General features: G+C 42.8%; 1 protein-coding gene across 2 annotated transcripts in view; it reads right to left on the reverse strand.

Annotated features, from left to right (window-relative positions):
- ZNF385B (zinc finger protein 385B) overlaps nucleotides 1-15132 on the reverse strand; it is a 743747-nt gene extending 728615 nt beyond the window's left edge. For both annotated transcript variants that reach the window (XM_077448111.1, XM_077448110.1), the window contains exon 1: nucleotides 14993-15132. The gene's annotated coding sequence lies outside the window, so the exon portion shown is untranslated. The remainder of the gene's footprint in view (nucleotides 1-14992) is intronic.
- Nucleotides 15133-27271: the final 12139 nt, after the last annotated feature.

The raw sequence follows: 27271 nt of genomic DNA on the forward strand, positions 1-27271 counted from the left end.
CATGTTGGCTCAAATTTGTCTTGCATACACGCAGTCACACAAAGTTGGTCGGAGATTGCAAACGTCAAGAACGCGGTGACGTGCAAGACATACAACGAGCTTCAATAGCCAGTACGGCTCTTCTGCTTGATCCCGAGCATGCGTGTAACTTTGTGCGTCGGAATTATGTACACACGATCGGAATTTCCAACGGATTTTGTGGTCGGAAAATTTGAGATCCAGATCTCAAATTTTGTGTGACGGAAATTCTGATGGAAAATGTCTGATGAAACCTACACGGTCGAAATTTCCAACAAAAAGCTCCCATCGAACTTTTTCCATCTGAAAATCCAACCGTGTGTACTGGGCATAATCGTTTTACATAATGCAGCAACATCCACTTGTCCAAGTAGGACATCCAACGTTAGAGGTCATTTATTCTTCCAAAGAAAATACACTTTTGCAAACCGGTACTGACTAGTATTGCAATGTTTCTCTCCATCACTCAGCTGTGACCCCAACTCCAATGGAGAGGGGCAGACAAGAGTCAAACAAGGAAGCTATGCAGGTGACTGGCATCCTCCTTAGCAACTGATGATGCCAGTGGTCATTAGGACACCAGCAGCTAGAAGGTTGTAATGGTGCACAAGAAAGAAAACAAACTAACAATGTGTAACTAAAAAGGCAGCCTTCATCCACGTGCCAGCTTGTATACAATTTCTGGCCATTTTTTTGCCATTTTGCCAAGGCACTCCTAAAGAAACCTTAAGGCACCTTGGTTGAAAAAGACTGCCTTAGACAAGCAAATCTGCATAGAGAAGAGATTTCTTTTTCATTTCCAATACTTTTGCAGAAATCTGTGAAGAAACTGCATGTAGTCAGAGCTCGTCACTGATCTGTGCCTGGATCCTACAGATAATTAGTCAATATGGTGCAACTGCGCCCACTGTGAATTCTGTGTTCTTCTGTAACATTGCGTAGGACTCTCACAGACTCAGAGGAAACATATTCCTTTATCTAGTTAGTAAAATGCTGCATTATCGAGCACTCATTTCTTGATGATCTCTTCAGTGGATAATTGTAAAAAAACTGCTGATGTATCTTCAGATGTCAAAGGTGACATCAGGGTTTTCCACCATTGCTTAGCACAACCATATGTACATGCCACTTCCATAGAATATCTCATAAACACATCCGTCATAAAACAAGATATACTGTATGATCTAATCATCATTTTCCAGTTAAAGTCATATGTTCACAGCATAATAGTAACACTGATGTGTGATATTTGAGAAGTAAAAAATGAGCGTGTGATACTAAATTAACAGATCACACAATTAAGATTCATTACCATCCATGGGATATACAATAATGTGTCTTGTCAAGAGTAATGGTCCATACACACGATTCGAAAATCGGACGAAAAATACCATTTAGACGCAATTGTACGATAATCAAATCGTTAGTACAGAGCTTTTGAGAGCCGAACACCACAATTCATCCGATATTATTCGACCCAACAAGCACAAAAATGTTCTTCATACAATTTTAGTTTAGTCAGTACCGTTGTCATCCGAAAAGACAATACAAGCATACATATTCCCTAAGAAAATCCCTAAATAAGTTTGATATTTGAGAAGTAGAAAATGAGCGTGTGATACTAAATTAACAGATCACACAATTAAGATTCATTATCATCCATGGGATATACAATAATGTGTCTTGTCAAGAGTAATGGCCCATACACACGATTCGAAAAATCGGACAAAAAAATACCACTTTCGACGTGATCGTACGATAATCAATTCGTTAGTACAGAGCCTTTGAGAGCCGAACACCACAATTCATCCGATAATATTAGACTCAACAAGCACAAAAATTTTCCTCGTACGATACCAGATCGCACGATTTTCGTTTAGTCAGTACAGTTGTCATCCCGAAAAGACAATACAAGCATACATATTCCCTAGGAAACTCCCTGAATAAGTTTGATATCTGGTCTAGATGGCTTCAATCTATGACTTATGCCGCGTACACACGACCTGTTTTTCCATCGGAATAAACTCTGAAGGTTTTTACGATGAAGTTGTGATGGAGTTCCGCTGAAACAGTCTTGCCTACAGACGAACACACCAAAGTCCGACCGTCTAGAGCGTGGTGACGTACAACAAGTACAACAGGACTAGAAAAGGGAAGTTCAATAGCCAGTAGCCAGTAGCTGCCGTCTTCTACTTGCTTCAGAGCATGCGTCGTTTTTGGTCCGTCGGAACAGCATACGAACGGTTTTCCCGATAGGAATTGGTTCCATCGGAAAGATTTAAAACATGTTCTATATCTAGGTCCGTCAGAATTTTCGGCAAAAAAAGTCCAATGAGGCATAGACACGATCGGAATATCCGATGAAAAGATTCCATCTGACTTTTTCTGCCGGGAAGTCCGACCCTGTGTACGTGGCATTAGGTATCATGTCAACCAATGGGTACTGTGTACTTTGTAATACTGGATATTGTTATTCTTTTTTTTTTCTTTTTTTTTTCTTTATGTGTCATATATACTCTGAGTGAGTGGGGGGTGGTGGGATGATGGGGGGTGGTCTGTTTTTTTTTGGGGGGGGGGGTTTGATTTGGTGTGATTTCTATTTTTGTGGTTTTGTCTGTATCGTGTCAATGTTGTTTTCATATAAAATAATAAAAAGGATTTGATTTAAAAAAAGAAAATACAATACAAACACACTACAACACGACATCACTTCTGATTTATTTTTTTCTGTTGTATGAGAATTTTTGTGACTTTTTTTAACCTATTCAATTTCTACTTACGACCTGTCCGATTTTCAGATTGTGTGTAAGGGCCATAAGCGTTTTTCTATAAATACCCGCTTTTGTCTTGAATCTACTATACAATGATTGACCAAACCACATACAGTAAACAAACCGCACTTCACTGCTGCCAACATTGTGACTTTGAAAAGATCAACTGACGCAGGAATCAGAGCTATCTTTATTGTTCAATTATTTCACTTGGGCTTTATCCAGCAATGGTCATTGTTTTTCATGCACACATCAATAATGTTTAATGATAAAACAAGTTTACAAAAAAGCATTTCATTCTAAAGACTTGTACACAGTATGATAAGCTCTTGAAATGAGTAAGTGCCATAACTCAAGGTGATTAAACACGTTTATAAGGCTTTTATTATTGTGTATTGTATACATAGAGATGTGATTTCTGCTAGCATCATACTTTATAAGGATGTGAAACAGCCAGGTTCTTAGGTGTTTACTATTAAAAGACAAGTATGTTTTTTTTTTGTTTTTTTTTTTTTAAAATCATACTTACCTGGGTGTCCATGTCTTCGAGTGATTTGGGGGCACCTGAGCAGGTTCGCTTCCGAGCCGCTGCTCTGCATGTCCATCCACACACAGAGCCACGGATCGGCCCCGTCCCTCTCTCTCCTCAATGGCTCACTGGCTGTGATTGACAGCAGTGGCAGACAATAGCTCCCAATGCTGTCTCAGCAAATGAGGAGGGAAAGTCCCTGGAGAGATCAGGCTTACCAGAGCTGGAGGAAGATCAGGTTCAGGTAAGTATTGGGGGAGCTGCTGCACAGAGGTTTTTTTACCTTCATGCATGAAAGTAAAAAACACTGAGCCTTTAGAACCACTTTCAAGTGGAAGTAAAGGCTACATATAAAAATGCTTAAAACCCCCTGTTCCCTCTTGCTCTCACCTATGCTGTATAGAGTTGGTAAACAATCTGTGTAAGTACGTTAGTTCAATCCGGACTGCCATATGATACAGAAGCTCTGGCTCCACTGTGTCATGGTGCGGCTGCTGGGGAGAAGAGGGATCACTCACAAAGGATGAGCAATGGAAGCCGATGGGTGGTGTCATGGCTCCTGGAATCCAGTCTCATTGTCGGTGTCCATGACATGGGAATCCGAAGCTTCTGCGCCATGTGGCCAGACTGGAGGGGATTGAAAAAAAGTTATTTTACACAGATCTTTTTATCAGCATTATATAGCATAAGTAGGAGGAGGGGGAGCATTGGTTTTAAGTATACTTATACGTAGCCTTTACTTCCACTTTTGATCTATGGGCTGGAGGATCGGAATACAGTAGGAACATGCCTGGGAGAAGGCAGAATCAGTATACATTGGACTCCTTGGATAGCACTGGTGGTATCTAAACAGGGGATCACACCGAAGCTCAGGACACCCTTTCTGGATAGTATTACAAAGTTTATTTACTCAACATCACATTCAGAGCAGGAACCATAAGTGCATATGCTGGAAAGCTGGGAGACTGCAACTTATACAGTGCCTTGAAAAGGTATTCATACCCCTTCAAATTTTCTACATTTTGTCATGTTACCACCAAAAAGTAAATGTATTTGGGATTTTATGTGATAGACCAACACAAAGTGGCACATAATTGTGAAGTGAAAGGAAAATGATAAATGGTTTTCAACATTTTTTTAGAAAAAAATATGTGAAAAGTGCATTTGTATTCAGCCCCCCTGAGTCAATACTTTGTAGAACCACCTTCCACTGCAATTACAGCTGCAAGTCTTTTTAAGTATGTTTCTACCAGCTTTGCACATCTAGAGAGTGACATTTTTTGAAAAAAAGCTCAAGCTTTGTCAGATTGGATGGAGAGCATCTGTGAACAGCAATTTTCAAGGCTTGCCACAGATTCTCAATTGGACTTAGGTCTGGACTTTGGGTCATTCTAACACATGAATATGCTTTCATCTAAGCCATTCCATTGTAGCTCTGGTTGTATGTTTTAGGGTCATTGTCCTGCTGGAAGGTGAACCTCCACCCCAGTCTCAAGACTTTTGCAGACTCTAACGGGTTTTCTTCTGAGATTTCCCTCTATTTGGCTCCATCCATCTTCCCATCAACTCTGACCAGCTTCCCTGTCCCTGCTGAAGAAAAGCATCCCCACAACATGATGCTGCCACCACCATGTTTCACGGTGGGGGTGATGTGTTCAGGGTGATGTGCAGTGTTAGTTTTCGGCCACACATAGAGTTTTGCTTTTAAGCCAAAAAGTTCATTTTTGGTCATATCTGACCAGAGCTCCTTCTTCCACATGTTTGTTGTGTCTCCCACATGGCTTCTTACAAACTGAAAACACTCCTTCTTGTGGCTTTATTTCAACAATAGCTTTCTTCTTGCCACTCTTCCATAAAGGACAGATACGGGGAGTGCACGACTAATAGTTGTCCTGTGGACAGATTCTCCCACCTGAACTGTGGATCTCTGTAGCTTCTCCAGAGTTAACATGGGCCTCTTGGCTGCTTCTCTGATTAATGCTCTCCTTGTCTGGCCTGTCAGTTTAGGTGGACGGTCATGTCTTGGTCATTTTGCAGTTGTGCCATACTCTTTCCATTTTCAGATGATGAATTGAACAGTACTCCATGAGATGTTCAAAGCTTGGGATATTTTTTTATAACCTAACCCTGCTTTAAACTTCTCCATAACTTTATCCCTGACCTGTCTGCTGTGTTCCTTGGCCTTCATGAAGTTGTTTTTTCACAAATGTTCTCTAACAAACCTCTGAGGGCTTCACAGTACAGCTGGATTTATACTGAGATTAAATTACACACAGGTGGACTGGGCAATTGGTTCCACTAGATTTTAGTTAGAGGTATCAGAGTAAAGTGGGCTGAATAGAAATGCACGCCGCATTTTTCACATATTTATTTGTAAAAAGAAATGTAAAACATTTATCATTTTCCTTCCACTTCACAATTATGTGCCACTTTGTGTTGGTCTATCACATAAAATCCCAATAAAATACATTTCCATTTTTGGTTGTAACATGACAAAATAACATGAAAAAACTTGGAAAATCTCAAGGGGTATGAACACTGTATATTGTTTGCACAAAATGGGACTGCTGAATGTGTGTTTCATGCTTAGGAAATATAAATAAGAAAAAGAAATAATAAAAATAGAATATGAAATAAAATATTTTTATTCCTATGAACCTGTGCACAACAATATATATTTATCATCTCCCTGTAATGGTGAGATCGCCATTCGCCAATATGTAGCTAAAGTGGATCCAGGTGTGATAAAATCAATCAGATGTAATTTCACTGTGGTCAGATCAGAGACGATTTGTGATTGGTTGCTCTGGGATACTGCGCTGTACAAAACTTTGTACTCAGTCCTGTTTTTTTTTAAATAAAATAACATCATTTTATGAAGCCATATTATATCTCACCCCATCCACCTTTAAAAATTAGTAAATAAAGGTTTGACTTCACATACAATCTTTCTTTTGTTTTGTTTTTGGATAGAGTTGTGAAGGAATAGAACTTCTGTCAGGTTTTTATCCCTGGTCCAGAGTCTGAAACCTTTTTTGCATTATATGTGTTTTTTTTTAAATAAACCAGTAGTATGTTTATTTACATATAATGATATTGATTTTAAAGCGTAGGTAAACCCTTACCTTGTAAAACCACCCATTCAGTTTTAAGAGCTGGGGAGGAGACAAAGCAGCACACTGAGCTTCCCAGTGAAAGGCTATGCAGTGGGTGGGGGGGGGGGCAGTGTCAAGACATATCTAATCATTAAATGAGCATAGCTAGAGAACCTACCACTTAAGGGCCGGATTAAATGTATATGAATACATGGAGGGCCGCATTCACCTGCTAATAAATGAGGTTGGGTGGGGTACAGAGGTGGCTGTGGACGGGGGGTGATACAGAGGTGGCTGTGGACAAGGGGGTACAGTGGTGGCTGTGGACAGGGGGGTACAGTGGTGGCTGTGGACAGGGGGGTGCAGTGATGGCTGTGGACAGGAGGGTACAGTGCTGGCTGTGGACAGGGGGGATACAGAGGGGTACAGTGGTGGCTGTGGACAGGGAGGGTACAGTGATGGCTGTGGATAGGGGGGGATACATAGGTGGCTGTGGACAAGGGGGTACAGTGGTGGCTGTGGACAGGGGGGTACAGTGATGGCTGTGGACAGGAGGGGATACAGAGGGGTACAGTGGTGGCTGTGGACAGGGAGGGTACATTGGTGGCTGTGGATGGGGGGGATACAGAGGTGGCTGTGGACAGTGGGTACAGTGGTGGCTGTGGACAAGGGGGATACAGAGGTGGCTGTGGACTAGGAGGTTACAGTGGTGGCTGCAAACTGGGGGGGGTACAGTAGTGGCTGTGGACAGGGGGAGTACAGAGGTGGCTGTGTACTGGGGTGGCTGTGGACTGGGGGGTACAGTGGTGTCTGCGGACTGAGGGGGTACAGTGGTGGCTGTAGACTGGGGGGGTACAGTGGTGGCCTTTAGTCTGGGGGGTACAGTGGTGGCTGTGGACTGGGGGGTACAGAGGTGGCTGTGTACTGGGGGGTACAGTGGTGCATGGTTGTGGACTGGGGTACAGTGGTGGCTGTGGGGTTACAGTGGCGGCCTTTGGTCTTGGGGGGGTACAGTGGTGGCTATGGACGGGGTCCAAACAATACTAAAGATGGCCCTGAATATTCCTCCTATTAGTCAGAGTGTTTCATACTATTATCTTCAATAGTGTCTGTTATATGATAAAACTGCAGCTATATGCCTCATTAAGAGCGCCACTCGGGGCCGAGAATGACGACAGTCAGGAGAGGAGGAGGGGGGAGGAGAGAGGCGGTGAGTAATCTGAGCACCGAGTGGCGCTCTTAATGAGGTATATAGCAACAGTTTTATCATATAACAGACACTTTTGCAGATAACAGTATAAAACATCCAATCATTTGTTCGCGGGTTGGGTGCCCGCAAATTAATCACAGGCACTGACGGGCAGGAGATTTAGTAGCAGTGGGTTGCTGACCCCCTGGCTTATGACATCATGCACAGCTCTCTCTTTCACTCTCGTGAGAGTTTCTCAGGAAGGCAGAGGGGATGAGTCATATGAGGGCCAATGAGAGCTGATGGGCTGCAGTGCTGGAGGTGTGCCTCTGTGTGTGTCTGTGTAAATCCAGGAAGTGAACAGGCAGCAGCTTCAGCTGCCCACAGTTAAAATGGTTGCAGCCAGACTCAATGGAGGGAGATTTCTGCAGTATATTTGGTAAGTACAGAATCACAGTATATATAAAATAATATGCAAAGTGGTTGTAGGGAAGCTTCAGAATGGCAAAGATGTTTTTATTACAAATTATTTGAGCAGACTGCAGTTCCTCTTTAAGAAAAAAACAACTTTTTCTTGGAAAAGCAACTCACTACCAGCCTGGCCTAGTGCTAGGCCCCAGTCTGCTAAACTAGATTTCAACAATCCAAGATGATATGATGGCACATGGACTTCCAGGTGACCGAGATTTTTTTTTTTTTGAATCAAATGGTTACAAAGAGCGGCGTGATATAAAGAGCCTTGGCACTTTTCACAAGAAGCGATTAATCATAAGGCTGGCTGACAATCACAACACTGTATGTGCTAGGTACAGTGTATAATGAACAATCACAGTGGAGTCTATTGGTTGAAACTTGTTTAAAATATATTCTATGTAGGCAATATTTTTGGAACATTGGTATTCCTACAAACCATCGCTTAGAGTACAGAGAAATGACCATCTAAAAGTTATCTGCTGCTGTGAAAATCTGCAAATCACATAAACCAACTGCAAAATATTTTATAGCATCCTTTCACTTCTGATCCTTCTAATAAAGAATTCTTATTAAATCTTCTTCAAATGATCTCAAAAATCATAGCAGGCCTTAGGCAAGGGCTTTCTGTTCCAGTTAGTCTGCAGATCGGTTTAAACTATAAAATAAGTAAGGACAGACATGGGAACATTTCTCAGGCATAACAAACACTATGGAAATGAAAGAAACGACATGGTATTACAACTAAAGACAAATATTAGCAAAAATCCTGACACAGTGAAACAGCCTAAAATAAACTGTATACATTAAAACCAAGAATATTACTATAATAATGTATCCTTAGAATTGTTTTATTTATTAACAGCATGATAAAAAAACAAAAAAAAACAATAACATTCAAAAGCGTATAGCATCCAACCAGAGGATAATTGTCACCCGTCTTAAAGGGTATCTAAACCCCCCCCAAAAAGTAATACACTATATTACCAAAAGTACTGGGACACCTGCCTTTACACGCACATGAACTTTAATGGCATCCCATTCTTAATCCGTAGGGTTCAGTATATTGAGTTGGCCCACCCTTTGCAGTTATAAGAGCTTCAAATCTTCTGGGAAGGCTGTCCACAAGGTTTAGGAGTGTGCCTATGGGAATGTTTGACCATTCTTCCATTTGTGAGGTCAGGCACTGATGTGGACAAGAAGGCCTGGCTTGCAGTCTCCGCTCCAAATGTGTTCTATTGGGTTGAGGTCAGCACAGTCAAGTTCCTCCACCCCAAACTCGCTCATCCTTGTCTTTATGGAACGGGCATGCCAGAAAAACATCTGCCAATTGGCATCCGTTCAGCGTTGCGAACGCCACTGACTGGTGGGTTCTGGCAGGGGGCAGTCTCCCTTTCAGAACACAATAGCTCAGTGGGGAGATCGCTGTACTAAAATCGCATCATTAGTACAGAGACCTCCTCCTGAGCTCCTCGTTTTTTTTCGTTCAGCCCAGTGTGTACCAGGCATATGGGTGGATCATAGAGAGCTAAATCCTCTACTGTTTTATGTACACCTCTAAGCCCTTGTACACACGGTCAGACATTCCGACAACCAAATCCGTCGGATTTTGTCCGAAACTGTTGCATACACACAGTCGGACAAAGTTGTCGGAAAATCAGAACGTGATGACGTAATTTCGTTACGATGGGACTACGTTTAGGCTAGTAGCCAATAGCTTTGGTCTAGGAATTTGATCTGAGGATGCGTGGCACTTTGTCCGATCGGAATTCTCTACACACAATCGGACTAAGTCCGATCGGATCATGTTGTCGGAAAATTTTATAGCCCAGCTGGAAAACTTGGTCTGTCGGATATTCCGATGGAAACAGTCCGATGGAGCCCACACACGGTCGGATTATCCGACAACGCGGTCCTATCAGACATTGTCCATCAGAATATCCAACCGCGTGTACAAGGGCTTAGGGATTACAGAGGAGCAGTTTATTACCAGCTAATTCTTTACATGCTCTCTACTGCAAAATAAATGCAGAAAGTAGTATGAGACCTGTCAAAAAAGTACAGCGATTTATTCAACTGAGACCTCAAGAGGAGCTAGGGAGTGATTTAAAGTGGAACTTCACTGTCCCAATCAACATTGATTATTTTTAATCCTCATGCTGCTAGCATTCATTTTTTTTTTACATTTCTTCAGTTACTTCCTGGTTTCTTGCCTAGGCAAATTATGTCATACATCACAGGAGTATTCAGGAGGGGAGGAGAGGGGTTTTCTCAGCTAAGCACATTCTCTTGCATGCAAGCTTGAGCAAAGCAGATGGAATAGCTACATGAATCATTTTCCCTTACTCAAGATGGCCGCAGCCAGAAATGATAGGGGGTGGTTTTTAAAAGTGATTTCAAAACATAATAAAGCATTGAGACATGGATGGATGGGAGAATTTGCTTTGAATATTACAGTGTTTTTGGTTTGTGGTGCTCAGATGCAGGGAAGATCAACTTTAATTCATCAGCATTAACTTAAACCATAAAAATCAGTATTGGGTGAACTGGTCCTTTTAAGCAATATATACAAAATTGTTAAAGGTTGCCTCTGATTAGTCTGAAAGGACTTCTCTGCTAGATCAGGCTGCTAACCTTAGGGGTTGGGACAACTAATGCATCTCAGAATTACTGTCTGGCATGCTATTTCTTCTATGCAGTTTCATTGGGGACACTAAACTGCAGTGGCGGTACGTCCATTGGGTTGCGCGGGCAACGCCCCACCCAGCAGTCACAAAAACAAAATTAAAAAAAATAGACAAAAATGTCCTTAAGTGCACTGTGTTCGGGTGCTGGACACAGTGCTCTAAGGGAAGCACCACGTCAATGCAATCACGAGATAGCAGACCAAGCGCTTCATTTGCAGGCTTTTGACCTGCTTTGTGGCACATTCCAAAGCGCCAAACAGATTCCGCCGTAGTATTACTATGGGCGGGAGCTTTGTTGTTCAAGTTAAGAGGTTACTTCCAGTTTCCCTTTTCAAGAGGGAAACCAGAGGTGATGTCGGCAGCTCCATGGAAAGCACGGCCCGAGCGGTGCTGCCTGTACGGTAAGTAAGTATGAGACTCAGTGAGGCTGCATTTGATGGGGCACAGTGAGGCTGCATTTGAAGGGGCACAGTGAGGCTGAATTTGATGGGCACAGTAATGCTGCATTTGATGGGCACAGTGTGGCTGCATTTGATGGGCACAGTGAGGCTGCATTTGATGGGGCACAGTGGCTGCATAAGATGGGCACAGTGGCTGCATAAGATGGGCACAGTAGCTGTATTTGATGGGGCACAGTGGCAGCATTTGATGGCACAATGGCAGCATTTGATATGGCACAATGGCTCCGTTTTATGGGCACAGTGGCTGCGTTTGATGGCACAGTGGCGGCAATTAAAGGGCACAGCGGGTGTGTTTGATGGCACAGTGGCTGTGTTTAATGATACAGTGGTGGCAATTGATGGGCACAGTGGCTGCATTTCATGGCAAAATGGCTGCGTTTGATGGTACAGTGGCTGCGTTTGATGGTACAGTGGCTGCGTTTGATGATACAGGGGCGGCAAATGATGTGCACAGTGGCTGCGTTTAATGGGGTTTTTTTCAGAATTTTTCAGTTTGGTTGCTCCCCCCAAATATTTTGAGCACCAGCCGCCACTGCTAAACTGCATAGAGTCTTCTTTACTGTAAGAGAGGATGTGGAATTCTCTTCCGCAGACAGGGGTTTCAGCAGGGAGCATAGATAATTCAAAAAACTATTAGATAGCCACCTGAACGACCATAACATACAGGGATATACAATGTAATACTGACATAAAAGTACACACATAGGTTGGACTTGATGGACTTGTGTCTTTTTTCAACCTCCCCAACTATGTAACCATGTAACTATATTACTTGGACTTCAAAAAAAAGAAACATTGACAATCAGAGCCCCTCTTTAAAAAGGTTGCGCTTCGCTGCTTTAGGCTACAGAAACACCCAACATAAATTGTGTACAACATTTATTTATGAGTTAGGTAACGTACCTACTGTATACAGCCAGATGCCTAATACTGATACATAACGCCTAGTATGTGTTGCCTTAGGGTGTTGGAATTCTATTTAAAATTAATTGCACTGCTGCTGCAACACATGAATGTCAATCAGCCCTAACATGTTATATTGGATAAGAATGAATAATTACCCCGTTCTGGTGAAAGATTTCATATATGAAGATATTTTATTTTAAATTTTAAAATTTTTATTATTTTCTATTTAAGGCTACTTCTTGTTCACGTAATATACCTGCAAAAAAAAAAAAAACATTCTACTTGATTTAGACAAATCTTTATTTTTCATCATCTGAAGTCTCCTCCAGAATCTGATATTCCTATTTAACAATTTCCCCTTGATTTCTTCCCAATGCCCTTGACTTGAGTGCTTGTTCTTGGCCCTGCTGTTGATGATGATATAAAAGTGTTGCTGCCATCGCACCACCCCATGCACACAAACTCCTAATCATCACCTAAAGAGACTGAAACTTCAAATAGCGCAGAATTAAGGCGCAGCGATTGCCAGAACGTTTGTACAGTTCAAACCCCAGCAGCCCGAAGCACACGGCAAATGTCTCACTTTGAATCTAGATCACACACAGCTCCAGCAATCTAATTTCAGACTTAGTTGCTAAATGTGTAACATCAGTCTCAATATTTGAAAGGTTACACAGCACAGCAGGCTTCATCAAAGTGCGCTTAACACACTACATTCCGATGGAGAACTCAATGCCCTTCCTCTTCTTCTACAGGGCAGCATCCCAGGGCTATTAAAATTAAATGATTCTGCACACACCTTGGTCAAGAGATATGTCACACCGTACACCTAATTACCTGAGACACTCCTGCAACTCCCTCATCCAATAAATATGAGGCTTGACATAAAAATAGATCCCTTCCCCAACATGCAATCCAACCGTCCATCCATCCTTACCAACCATAGCGGAGTCATGCTTTACGCATATTGATTCAACTTAGATAGGAATTAATATTTAAGAGGCACAAAACAGATCTTTTCTGTTTGTTATACAGGGGAGAGTGTGCGTCTGTTATAGGAAACACAGAGTAAGCTGCGCTGATGTAGCTGTAGTGGAACTACAAGTCGCAGCATGCCAAGCCAAGGCTAGGGCTTGTACTTTTTTCTGAGAGCTGTAGGATTCCAAGCTCTGACGTCAAGGCAGAAAATAACACAGGGGATCCCTGTGGATTATCAGTTTAGCGGTCCGGGAAGCGACGATCTGTTGGTATTTTATACGGGAGTGGATGCCGGGGTCAATATAAGGCATATATTAGGATGATAATTGGGTGGGCTGTTCTTAAAATGCGGAATAATTCAAATTTTTAATGCTGTAACCCTCCAATCACATTAGGCAGCAATGTCAGATGTCGCATATAGGTGCTTTTTTTGTGCATTGCCGCACTTCACGCATTCATTTGCCCTACAAGCAACAAAAAAGCTCAAGTATCTTTTTAAGTGTTAAACTGCATAATATCAGAGCACAAAACTTGCTTGCTGCTTTTGGGGTGCCACTATGGCTAAGCCCAGGTTCACCCTACCGCAGCTGCAGCATGATCTGATTTTCAGTGCGATTTTTGAAGTGCAACATCACGGGTTTTTGAAGCGTATTTAATGCTTTATGCGTTTTTTTTTTGTAGGAGAATGAAATTAGATTTTATACACAACCTTCTTAATGCTCTTGTATTATATTTTATTGTAACTCCCTTTATATTGTAAAGTGCTGCACAAACTGTTGGCACTATATAAATCCTGTATTATAATAATAACTAAAAAAAAATTACTAAGACATATGTGCATATGCATTTTTGATGCATTTCCATTGAAGTCTACGGGGCCAAAATCATGCTGCATCAGCACCAAAGTAGCAAATGTACCTTTTGCACAAGGTGCAGTTTCTCTGCATTGATGGGAAGGGGCACCATGAAGAAAAACTGTGCGGTGCTACGCGATCAGAAATTGCACATGTGTGAACAAGGCTTATTACCATTCAAAAAAAAAACGTTACAAACACGCACCTCAGGTGCTCTTTGATGCGTTTTTGGTTTTGTTGCTTATAAAAATCAAGGGGTGGTGCATTTTTGTCAAGTGCACCAAAGATGCAGCATGCAGGACTTTTTCAAATGCACTGCAAACAGTTACATAGGATTTACAGGGGAATGCTTTTCACGCGCTTTTTTCACTTTGGAAAGGCAAAAAGCGCATAGGTCTGAAAGGAGCCTAAAGGAAAAAGGGCAAATTGTTTTCACTATAAAAATCCTGTATAATAAGAATAATAAGAGGAGAGATAATCCTAAATGAATGGCACTGCATCACGCAATCGCAAATAATGCACAGTACTTTGCGATGCGGTAATGCGCATGTCGTCACAGCGCGCTAATGCGAATGGGGCCTTACAATGAATATCAGCACGAAGGATTTGGGCATGATCGCCTGGCACACAAGTGGGAAGGCATGCAGGCTTAGATTGTTTGTAATTGTTACTTTGTAATACTTTTCTATTTATAAATATTTCTTTAGACATGCAACAAAGTTTATGATGCAGAAAACAGGAGGGAGGCATCAGATGGAGAATACCCAGTGCAGGTGTGATGGTGCCCCATGTATCTTGTGCCCATAGAACAGCCCTATGTACTAAGCTGTGAGCACACCCCAGGGGGGAGATCCTCTAAGTGATAGATCCCATGGAGTACTTTTCTCGGTGACACTCAGTGACATGTGACAATGAAATCCCCCATCTGCTGCAGGGACAGCTCAGGAGTTGGTGTCCCTCCCGGTGCCATGGAGCGTCCTCTTGCTCGGGGAGGGACAAGGCTGCAGGCTGGGACAGGGAAGGCTCCTCTTACCTTTGGCTGGTCGGGAAGGTGAGCGGCGGCTGCAGCAGTTGTCAGTGCGGAGACTCCTCCGGCAGATCGCGATCCTCCTCGGCTCCGGCTCTTTCCCTCTCTCCCCGGATCGCAATGAGAGAGCTGGGGCTGGAGTTGAGCGGCGCGCATGCGCAGTGGCACCAGGTGAGGGAGCCTGAGCGCACACACACATACACACATACACAGCATCGCTGGAGCCCAGCTGGAGGTCCTGTACACAGGAAAGTTTACTGACCAATCACAAGGAAGCATTTTCTCGCCTCTTATTATTATTATTCAACTCGTAAAGAGACACTATACATGAAATCAATATAAACATAACATACAAAAACTGCACAAAATGTATGCAAAAATCCAGTCAGTGGTGGCTGGTGGTAAAAAAAATTTTTCAGGGGGGTTGCAAACATACCCCTCCAGGTCCCCACTCACCAGAGACTTACCTACAAAATGGATCCCTCCAGCAATGGCTGTCATGGCTCTCCTCAGGGCAAAAGGGGCAGCTGCCCCAGGCCCAGTCATTGTTGTGGGGTCCAAAGCAGCTGTCCCTATGAGCCTGCACTGCCCGCAAATAGTTTTTTAGTGAATTTAGGAGGGCCCAAGAAAATGTTTGCCCCCAGGGTCCATTCAATATTAAAGATGGCCCCAGCTCCCCTAATACCTGGCAGCTTCCATGTTAACCCGGTCTTCTTTCCAGGTTCAAGATCTTCAGCCTCTTGATTGGCTGAGACGAGAAGCCAGAAACCGTAAGTGACGCAATGGCGAAATTTGATTTGCTAAAATCAGTGGGAGGGTGCGGGGCACAGTGCTCTGCGCTTCTTGGACAACCTAAGACAAGCCAATTAGAATCTCAGGCTTTAATCACATGCTGGTCAAAAATAGAAGGACTTAATAGACATCAATTAGTCCGACACCCCACACAGTGAACACACATAGAGTGATTTATTTTTAAATAAATGATAATATGACTAATATTTTTTTAACTTTAAGATGTTAAAAAATGTTAGCCATATTATCATTTATTTAAAAATAAATCATTCTATGATTAGCTTTCTTATTTGGCAAACTAACTTTGTGAATTTTGGGGGGGTAGCGCATTTGCACCCCATTAAGGACTGACTGCCTCTGAGTCCAGTGGAAAAATTCTATGAGAAAATATAAGGTCCAGTAAGAATAATTATTCCGTATAAGCTCATCCCACTGTTGGGAAAATTGGCGAGTTCCCTCTAAGCCCTTGTACACACAGTAGGACATTCCGACAACCAAATCCGTCGGATTTTGTCCGTCGGATTTTGTCCGAAACTGTTGCATACACACGGTCGGACGAAGTTGTCGGAAAAACAGATTGTTCAGAACGTGATGACGTTATTTCGTTACAAAGGGACTACCATCAGGCTAGTAGCCAATAGCTTTGATGTAGGAATTTGATCTGAGCATGTGTGGCACTTTGTCCGATCGGAATACTCTACACATGATCGGAGTATGTCCGATCGGATCATTTTGTCTGAAAATGTTACCAACAAGTTGGAAAACTTGGCCCGTCGGATACTCCGACTGAAACAGTCCGATGGAGACCACACACAGTCGGAATATCCGACAAAATGGTCCGATCGGACACATTCCGTCAGAATCTCCGACCGTGTGCACAAGGGCTTAGGTATTTCAAACTTCCTCCCTTTCCCTGGACCCCTCACCTTTCACTCCTATAGTGGGTAACCCCACCTTTGCGCCGGGCTTATACAATCTGAGATTTCAAACTGTGAAATCGAATGGACTTCATCAAGCTCGTCATTTCATCTCGAACAGCTGCTGGGTCACCAGACAACAAATCTCGGATGATCCGGTGTTTGCCAAGTTGTCCTACTAGTAAAAATTCCAGCTGACACAGTTTCTTAGTTCCTTTCTCTTCTGCTGAAACCTTTTACATTACCACCGCTTGACTCCATTTGAACATCTGTGCACAGACAACTCTCCAATGCAACACGCGGTCTCCCAGACCTATCACATCCTTGTTTTGCCACCCCCTTCCTATTGATTACCTTACATCTCAAAATGGAAATGAGATCTAGGGCTGAGCTTCACAGACAAACAGGTAGAGAGAATTCTCTTGTTCACTTATAAAACCTCTATCAGTTCCTGGTACCAAAAATCAGGGTTCAAACTACTAACGCACTGGTACTTAACACCTGTTTGGATCAACAAGATGTTTCCCCAATGTCCCAATGTGTGTTGGCAGTGCGGGGGGAGACTGGTTCTCTTCTTCACATCTTTTGGTCCTGCTGCTCACTACATGCCTTTTGGTCAGAGGTTCGTTGCATCACTCAGAAATTCACTGATCAGGTTATACCGTGGGACCCAGCGTTCTTTCTTCTGCATCATCACCAGAACTGGACGAGGACCTATAGACATTCTATTGTACCAATTTTACTAACCACGGCGTAAGGCTGTATACCGCTCCATTGGAAGCAGTCGCAAGCACCGTTGATCTCCGTTTGTCTGAAAAAGGTCTCAGAAATTGAAATGAGGACCTGGTGACCACAGAGAGGGGCCTCTGGGACAAATTCCTCAAGAAGTTGTTTTACTGGCACATTGGGCTGAACTGTCCTTTTGGGACTTCTGGAGGTCGCACTGCTGATGTGCGCAGTCCAAAGGCAATGGAGAATGGCCTGCAGCCCTTATTTATCTTCGTACTCCAGCCTCTTTTCTTTCTCCCCCCTTCTTCTCTTTTTTTTTTTTTTTTAAGTGTAGCGCTGGCTCCTGACGAGCAGGCGCTATATTTTTTTTTTTAAAGTTAATTTGCCTGAAACCACAGCTGAGTTTCAGGACTATTCTCTAAATTTCTGGTTTCGGTACCAGTCCAGCTGGGTTCTCCTTGGCCGCAGGTGTCGCTGTCACCGCCAGCAAGAGTAGGAATGCAGTTTAGCTGGGTGTATTTAATGCCACTGTTCTCTCAGAACCAGCCCAGTGGGAGTGTTCTCCTTCTGTGCATTCTGGGGGGGGGGGTGGTATTTAAGGTACCGACACCACGAGGTGCGGGGGTCCATCTTTGATTTTCTGTTTGTTCGGTTCTGGTGGTCCTCCTGACCCAGCCCATGGAACCATGCATTCCGAGTCTCAGGGCCGGCTGGCCCGAGGCAACGCAACTGCAGGGACAGGCCCGAGTGGATTTCAGGGCCTATTGATCCAAGGGTGGTCCGGTGCCATCTCATCTGAAGGGAGAGGCTCAGCAACTGAAGAACCCCAGGGGAGGACTCTTCAGGAGAATGCCGTGCGCAAGGCTGGCTTCTCTGAAGGAGCCTGGAAGCTTAGTTGAAGGACACAACTTGGATCTACACTCATACAGTATCACCGGATCGGCTGAGAGAACCTGGTACCATATGATAGCTCTTTAAATTTATCTATGTCCCTCAGTAACGCTCAAGTGTACATCACAAGTCTGTGGCAGAGACTTTGTCAAGCACCCTACCGGCTGCTAGGCCTAGTGAGAGAGGTCTATCCGGGGGTTGTAAAATCCAGCTGTGAAACGGTCTTTATTCTCTGGATTTACTATAAGGACTTCCTTTATTTTTTGCAACCTAAAGTACCTGAACTTACTCCTAACCCTCTACCATTTACTGAAAGACTCTGTTCAGTTCCAAACAAATAACCCAAAAGAAGATTCAGTGTCAGTTTCCACATTCTTTGGGCCATCTACCACAGGAATCCCTAGATGGAGAGACAAACAAGGAGGTAACGGTAATACCAAAAAAAACAGCAGTTTCTTCGAGGGTCAGTGCTACATAAGTTTTCTCTTTTCTCCTTTTTAATATTTTTGCAAGAAATAGAGAAAAAAATAAATAACCACAGTATACAGAGAAAACCGAATGCATAATCCCCTTATTTTCGAGGGGGAGCCTGTGATTAATACTGTGCTGTTTTGAAAAATATGAACCATAAAGGCAATGTAAAAAAATAAATAAAAAAAATATATAAAATCAAAGTGAAGTCCCCTTCGTATGTGACTGGGATATCTAAAAATGTAAGAGAAGAGAGAGTGTGGATATCCCAGTCACATATGAAGAGGACTTCACTTTAATTTTATATTTTTTTATTATTATCCAGCATGTAAAAATATAAATCCAGCATGTAAAAATTTGTATGATCCTGCCATCTCTCTTCTCCTCTCACTGGGGACTTGGTTGTGGACCAGCCAGTCATCCAGTATCATACAGCAGCTGAGGATCTCACGGGTTATCCTAAGAGCGATGCGCTCTACCAGTTTTCTCCTATCTAAAATTGTAGTCACCATCTATCTCCAAGTGTGAGATCTTGACTGGAGCACTACCAGTTGTGTATGGTAAAAATGGCCGCTTACCAGCTCAATGGGACCTTCTATGATGGAAGGTCAAAAACACTTGTGGCTAAACACAGGGCCTTTCAATGCCGCTCCTATAGGATCCCCTTAGAGCCCTTTCACACCACACCGCCCATAGCGTGGGCGGTAAAACGCAGCTATTTTTAGCGGCGTTTTACCGCTGGATTTGCGGCACATTTCGGCCGCTAGCGGGGCGCTTTTACCCCCCGCTAGCAGCCGAGAAAGGGTTAAAGCCGCCGGCAATATGCCGCAATAGCGACGTTTTGCCAGCGGTATTACAGCGCTGCCCCATTGATTTCAATGGGGAGCAGTGGTGGAGGAGCGGTAAACACACCGCTCCTTCACCGCTCCAAAGAAGCTGCTGGGAGGACTTTTCCCTGACGTCCTGCCAGCGCGCCGCTGTAGTGTGAAAGCCCTCGGGGCTTTCACACTACAGACAATGGTGCAGCTTTTTTAGGGCGGATTGCAGGAGCTATTTCTAACGCTATAGCGCCTGTAAAACGCCCTGGTGTAAAAGGGGTCTTAGAGCCAAAGATCATCCCCAGAAATACAAAAATGCTCCACATAGTGTCGTATCCTAAGGGTAAATTTTAGTAAAAGGTAAGATTGCGCTTACATCAATGCAGTAGTAAAAATGCCTTAATAACACTCTCGTCGGACAGCATAACACAAGCAACCCACACTTCCAAAGAGCGCAATAACATCAGCAAGTTGATCTGCTCTACGCCTTCCATCACAGAATGACGTAGCTCGGGACACTATTTTTAATTATTATTATTATTATACAGGATTTATATAGTGCCAACAATTTGAAATTTGCATTTAAAATGCATTAGAAACGCAATTTGCGTTTAGATTGCGTTTCGATTTGCGTTTCGTTCTTATGCTGGCCGCCTTTGCACAGGCATGGCAGCCTGTTCAAATAAATGGTCTGCTGTGCCTGTGTTCTGAAAAAAAAGAAGTGCATGCACCTTTTCAAAAAGACCATGAGGTTTCTGCATCCGCAAATGCACTGCATGCTGAGATGCGTGGGGTTACCATTCGGAATGAATGGCAGTGTGTGTCTCCTAAGAGCAGCGCAATATGGCTGCGGGTGGTTGTGGGTGCAAGAAAACATAAGATTACCGCAGAGGTGTGAACCTAGCCTGATTATATTGCAGCTTACCAACTTTTAGATGTGATGTCTGCATTAGTTTCCTCTTTTAGGCTTTCTTGTCTTTATTTTCATCTGATGATCTGGCCAGTAAGTCTGCTCTTTTTAAAAGAACAAGCTCTCCTGCAGATGTAAATAGAAGAAAAATGTAGCAGCTCTGGAAATAAAAATAAAAAATAAAAAAAATTTAATATACGAAAAATATATATACAAAAATATATACTTTGCTAAAAATTGACCTGTAAATAGCAATAAAGATCACCAGAACAATTAATCAAACCCAATAATATGAAATTATAAATGAGTGTTATACAATTAAAAAAGAAAAATCATGAATAATTATGTGACAAAAACGTGAAAATAGAAATATTAATTGAAAAGTAAAAACAGAATCCTTCCATCGTGACACAGTCCAAGTTCATAAAACAGTGTTCAAAAATAATAATTTGATTATCATTGGTTCTGTGACAAAACCACCACCGCAACCAAAACTGTGACCACCATGTGAAATACAAGCTTACCCAAATAGCAAGCTCAGCCAGCTTGTGACCTATATCCCAGTCAGGGCCTTTATCCCAAACTGCACCAAATATCAGCAAGCCGGACCTGTATCCTGGAGCCAGGCTTAAAACGTCACAGGGGGAATGATTCCTAATACTCCGAAGTGCCCTCTTAATCCGGGAACTCAAATATGATATTTATATGGAACCCAAAAGAGAAAGCCTCAACATAGCATAATTCCGTATGAACAACTTTTACAGTGTTGAAATAAGTAACAGCAAAAATAGCAAGCCGGCTAAAACATGGACGCTCGAACACTCGAACACTAGTATGTGGTGACGTCAGCACATTAACTCCTCCCGATGTACATTTCGTGAAACCACTGACATCGTCTGGGGAACCTGCAGATGTAGCAACTAGACCAGGGTATCTCAACCATTGTTTCCTGGAACCCTGAGGTTCCTCCGGAGGTTGCTCAGGGCTCCTTGAGCAATGAGCAATTTCTACCTCTCAGATAAGTTCCCACTGACACCACTGATCTGTTTAGCTGTCTGTAAGGGGGAAATTCTTCCCAATGACAACACGTGTCATTTCAAAGGTTCCCTGTGTTGAAAAGGTGGAGAAAGGCTGGTTTACAGGTATGCGACAAACCATTTACCACTGACAGGGGTGCATACAATGATCTGTATTTTTTTTATGTGTAAAACCTTTATCTCAAAAGAAACAAAGCTGTGCTGTAACTGATTATAATGTGTTATCTGGAGTTTGGCTTCAATTTGTTAGTGTATCTAAATCTGCTAGTCCATCTAACACTCCCCTTCACAAAATTATCAATGCTGCTGTCCAAAGGTGCCTCATGTGTTCCTTCATCCAGAGTGGAGGCACTTTAATACAGGAGGTGTGTTACTGGCCAGTAGGGATGAGCCGAACACCTCCCCCAGTTTTCAGCAGAACATATTTGCTCGAATACATGAACGCTCTTAAAGTCTATTGGACATGAAGTGCTCATTTTAAAGGTTTATATGCAAGTTCTTGCCATAAAAAGTGTTTGGGGACCCATGTCTTGCCCCAGGGGACATGTATCAATGCAAAAATAGTTTTAAAAACAGACCTTTTTGTGGGAGCAGTGATTTTAACAATGCTTAAACTGAAACAATAATCAGAAATTATAACTGGGCCTTGGACAGTGGTGGTGGTGCCACCGCACTGTAAGCCCTCACAGATACTCTTGTTGGTCACAGGAACAGGCCCTGCTGTGAAATATTATATAAAAAATTGTAATTACATGCCCCTGTAATAAGGGACAGAAAAAATGGGCCTTGGGTGGTGGTACCCTGAACCAAAAATATTGTTGAAAGCTAGCATCATCAAGATTGAGGAGGAATAGGATAGTCAGCATAGGCAGTCTTCAAGGGAACCCACATCCATAGCAAATGCAATCAGTTACATCAGCATCAGGTGCTTGATAGCTGCTGATGCAAGACTGATTCATTTTTATGAATGTGAGCCTATCAACAGAGTTTGTGGACAGGCGCACTCTTTGATCTGTTACAAACCCTCCAGCACCACTGAATGTGCATTCAGAAAGCACGCTGGATGCAGGACAGGCCAGTAGCTCAATTGCATATTGAGCAAGTTCTGGCCAGTGGTCCATCCTCAAGACCCAGTAATCCAGTGGATGCTCTCTTGGAAAGGTCTCCAAGTCTGCTCTTGCCCCTATAGATATTCCTGCCCCATGTAATGCAGACAGTGGTGATGGTTGAACCCTAGGGTCCTTTCGCAGGCTTTGCATAATCAGAGAGGCCATGTAGTGTAAATTTGCAGAGGCATTAGATTCTGAGTCCTCTAGGTCACTAAGGATTACATTATACGTAACTACCTCCTCCCAGCCATGTACAACTCCTTGGGTTTCTGGGGAATGAAAACCATCCCTTGAAGGCTGCTGCTGAGTGTTATCCTCTACATTCAAGCTGACACAATCCTCCTCTTCCTCCTCCTCTTCTTCCTGTGCGTTTACAGAAATGCTATCTGGATAAAGAGTGCCTTAAGAGGAAAGGAAGTCCTCCTCTTGCTTCTGCCTTAAGTGCCCTGTCCATGATTCCACAAAGCGTATGCTCCAGCAGGAAGACTAGTGGAACAGTGTCACTGATGCATGCATTGTCGCTGCTCACCATCCTTGTGGGCTCCTCAAATGGTGACAGGACAGTGCATGCATCCTTGATCAGTAGCCACTGACGAGGCAAAAAGAAGCCAAGCTCCCCTGACCCTGTCTTGGTGCTATACTCACACAGGTACTCATTGATGGCCCTCTGCTGTGTGTGCAGCCGCTGCAGCATTGCCAACGTTGAGTTCCACCTGGTGGGCATGTCACAAATGAGGCAGTTGGTGAGTAGGTTGCATTGCTTTTGAATGTCAGCCAGCCGAACACTGGCATTGTTGACCCGTGGAAATAACCACAGACTTTTCTGCGTGTTCTTTGCACTTTTCTGCGTGTTCGTCATGGGTCACGTGACTTCATCAGGGGATCCCCTGATGAAGTCACCTGACCCGTGATGAACACGCAGAAAAGCTATTCGTGACCCGTGACGAACACGCGTCGGGACACTAGCTACCGGAAGTGACGCATATCGAGCTCGTTGCTCGTTTATACAACGCTCCTTTTACTCTGTGTTTGTGAGTATTTGTCTTTTTGCTTTTTAATAAAACCTACTGATCAAATATACTACACTATGGGGCATCCTTCCTCTATATCTCTTTGACACTATATACATGCCATTTCACTGAGGGACCCTATTGCTGAAATACTTCAGAGAAATCTCTTAAAGGGACCACACAGCATAACAGGCAGAACAAAATACGCCAGGATCTGTGAACACTACAACGGGATTTTAAAGGGAAATACCACCAAGGATCCCAAAGATAATTATATACGCTCTTACCTTACAGCGGTAAGGTAAGGGGACACCCATTACCAGACCATACGGGATCACAAAGGATACATTCCCCACCACCAGCACCACTATCCTCCATCGCAATTTCTTCACAATTGTTATATTGAAGCACTGGCACTCTGTGCGATTTTGAGGATAATCACTGCACTTTGCACTTTTAAATGGGCATTTGATATTTGCATTAGTCTTGTCTATTACTATATTTTTATATATTTGGGAAGGATATCTACCTCTATTACATTAGAGCACCAGCACTTTATGCGATTTTAAATTAATCGCCACACGTTGCACCTTAAATATATTTTATGTTTTATATATTTTGTATACTGTATATTGTTTATTAGCGTTTTCACAGTTATACGAACACGGAAAGAATCACTACTTTTTATTGAAGTATGCTATACGAATTTATATGTATGTCTTATTCGAGCAGCTGAATTTATGACATGTCATATCTATACTTACACCTATCCAGTTTATAATCTTTAGGATTACTGTCTGTTCAATCCAATTACTGATATAGCATACTTTTTTTGTGGGGGTAGGCGAATTCCACCCCAGTACAGCGCACCACTACTCTTTTATTTTTAATCTCTTTGGGTTCAGACATTTTCCTTCAGTGCGTGCAGCAGTACGCCATCTATCTCTACCCTGACCTGGCGCAGGAATACTCTCCTACGCTAATTTTATCTTACTTGCTTTTTGACTATGGGGCAGAAGTAATCAGAGCTTGGCCATCCCTGTTTTGACATTAAATACTCTCTGATTTGACTTCTGTTGGAGGAACAAGTTGGAAAAAATTCTCACTCATCAGCTGCAGCCACTGATCAGTGTATTCTGACAGCAGCAAGAGCTATATCAGAATACAATGTCCTGGCAGGGACAAAAAAGAAAACCTATCCTTGCTTGGTTTAACCCTCCTTTTTTCTCTATCCAAAACTTTTATAAGAAAATAATTGCCTTTAGTTCAGCTGTAAAGTGTTACTAAACCCAGGACCCTTTATTCACTATATCTGGTCTCCCACAGTACACAGAACATGGAAATGCAATTATTTTAGTAAATATAAACTGCTAAATACCATTTCTCATCAGTAGTAAATAGCAGTCTTGTGACTTATATCAGTGTCTGGTTAAAGTTGGTAGGGGAAGGTTTCATTCTACTCTGACTGTCCTGTGAGCCTACATGACCCCTGACCCTCTGTCTAGACAGTGCTCCCAAGAAAAAAAATTAACTCTCTAGCAATACACACCAAACTGAGCATGTACAGAGTGACTCTAAAGGCTCTGTCTTATAAAGAGATGGATTGGGGAGAGTGAAAGAAGGGGAGGATCTGTGCATACAGTATCAAACAGCCTTTTTACACAATGCAGAGGATTAACCCTTTAGGCTCCCCAGAAAGTATAAAATGCATGCTTTACTGCATATACACACTGATTTTACTGTTGTGGGTTTAGTAAGAATACATACTTGAACAGAATCTTTTCTTTTAAGCCTGACTTTAATGTGTGCCTGTCCTCATCTGAGCGCTCAATCACTGGCAGCTTGACGCCTGTCGCTTGCAAAAGTACACAAGCTTTTTCTAAGGCAGAATCGATCGATCTTAGCCCCATACACTTTAATGGCAGTCAGCAAAAAAATCACTAGAACTGCTGTTATATGTGCTTTTCAGGTGATCCCATAATAAAAGTCTAGAAGGGCCAAAAACGAGTGATCCTGCTTCCCTAAAAATGCTCAAAAAAGCCTCAAAATCACCCAAATACTCCTAATCTTTGCTACAAAGTCTCCAGCATGACATGGCTCCAAGGTTGATGTCACACAGAACATTCTGCTGCACTAGTGATCCTGCTGCAGACAATTTGCTTACATTTCCAGTGGTGGGATGGCTAAAACTCTGCCTGTGTAATCACTTCCAGGCAGCAAGATGTTGCTCCCATGGCTAGCGTTCAAGATTTGGCAGCGTTCAACCAGAGATTGATTGAGATTTCGCTACGTCTGACTACAGAGGGAGTTTTTTCTATAAAGACAGACAGAGCTTCTTTCGTGATCTTGCCACTGGCGCTGTGGGGGTTATTAACTAAAGGCAAATCCACTTTGCACTACAAGTGCAAACTACAAGTGAAAAGTACTCTTGAAGTTGCACTGAAAGTGCACTTGGAAGTGCAGTCACTGTAAATCTGAGGGGTAGATCTGAAATGAGGGGAAGCTCTGCTGATTTTATTATCCAATCATGTGCAAACTAAAATGCTGTTTTCTATTTTCCTTGCATGTGCCCTTTGGATCTACAGTGACTGCACTTCCAAGTGTACTTTCAGTGCAATTTCAAGTGCACTTTGCACTTGTAGTGCAAAGTGGAGTTACCTTTAGTAAATAACCCCCTTTGTGTCTTGTGCAGGATCACCCATTGCCTGATTAACTGCTGCTACAAATCGCTAATGTCAGCGATAAACTGCAATTTGTCTCTACACAATTGTCACTGGTGATCTTGTTACTGACATGAAATGCTTCACAAACTCAACCACTGAGAGACTGAGCTACAAATCACAGTGAAATTAGTAAGTTAGTGATTTCATAGAAATAACTGATTTCCTTGGCGAGAAATAGCTTTTAAAAAATAATAATAATAATGAGATCGCTACAAATAAATTGTCCATCTGATGTGGAGAAGTACTCCATTTAGCATAAAATATTTAGGGAAGCATCTTTATTACATCCAAGTTATATCAGGTTATATACAGCTATGTATTAATAAATGAAAAAAATTTAGACCCCCCTCACACCTGAATTTTCCATTGCAGTCCCCTAAAGTGCTTGTAAACGTTGACAAAAAATAAATAAAATCCTCCTGCAAAGTACTGTCCTAATGGGCTGGTATGCATATCATAATAGCACATTATGAGAGACTTACCTTAGACCAAAGCCCTCCAGCATGCTGTCACTGCCGACAGGGCTTCCATCTTCGCCCTGGTCTTCTTTCTGGATTCACAAGCTGTGGACATTTGAATGGCTGAGCCTTGATGACGTCACTCCTGCGGATGCGGTCAGGAGTCACACCTGCAGCGCAGAGCTCTGAAGGGAAGGCATGAGTATACCATTCCTTCAGACCGCATTCACCAGCTGCACAGAGAATATCTCCTAAATGGTGCATATTTAGGATATATTACTTGTGCCTACAGGTAAACTTTATTTTAACCACTTCAGCCCCGGAAGAATTGACCCCTTTCCAAACCAGGCCATTTCTTGCGATATGGCACTCCGTTGCTTTAACTGACAATTGCCTCAGTTTAGGCCGATGTGTTTTCTT

This window comes from Lithobates pipiens, unplaced genomic scaffold (genome assembly GCF_037356315.1).
Source record: "Lithobates pipiens isolate NorthernLeopardFrog02 unplaced genomic scaffold, aLitPip1_a1.2 Scaffold_22, whole genome shotgun sequence".
NCBI classification, from domain to species: domain Eukaryota; kingdom Metazoa; phylum Chordata; class Amphibia; order Anura; family Ranidae; genus Lithobates; species Lithobates pipiens.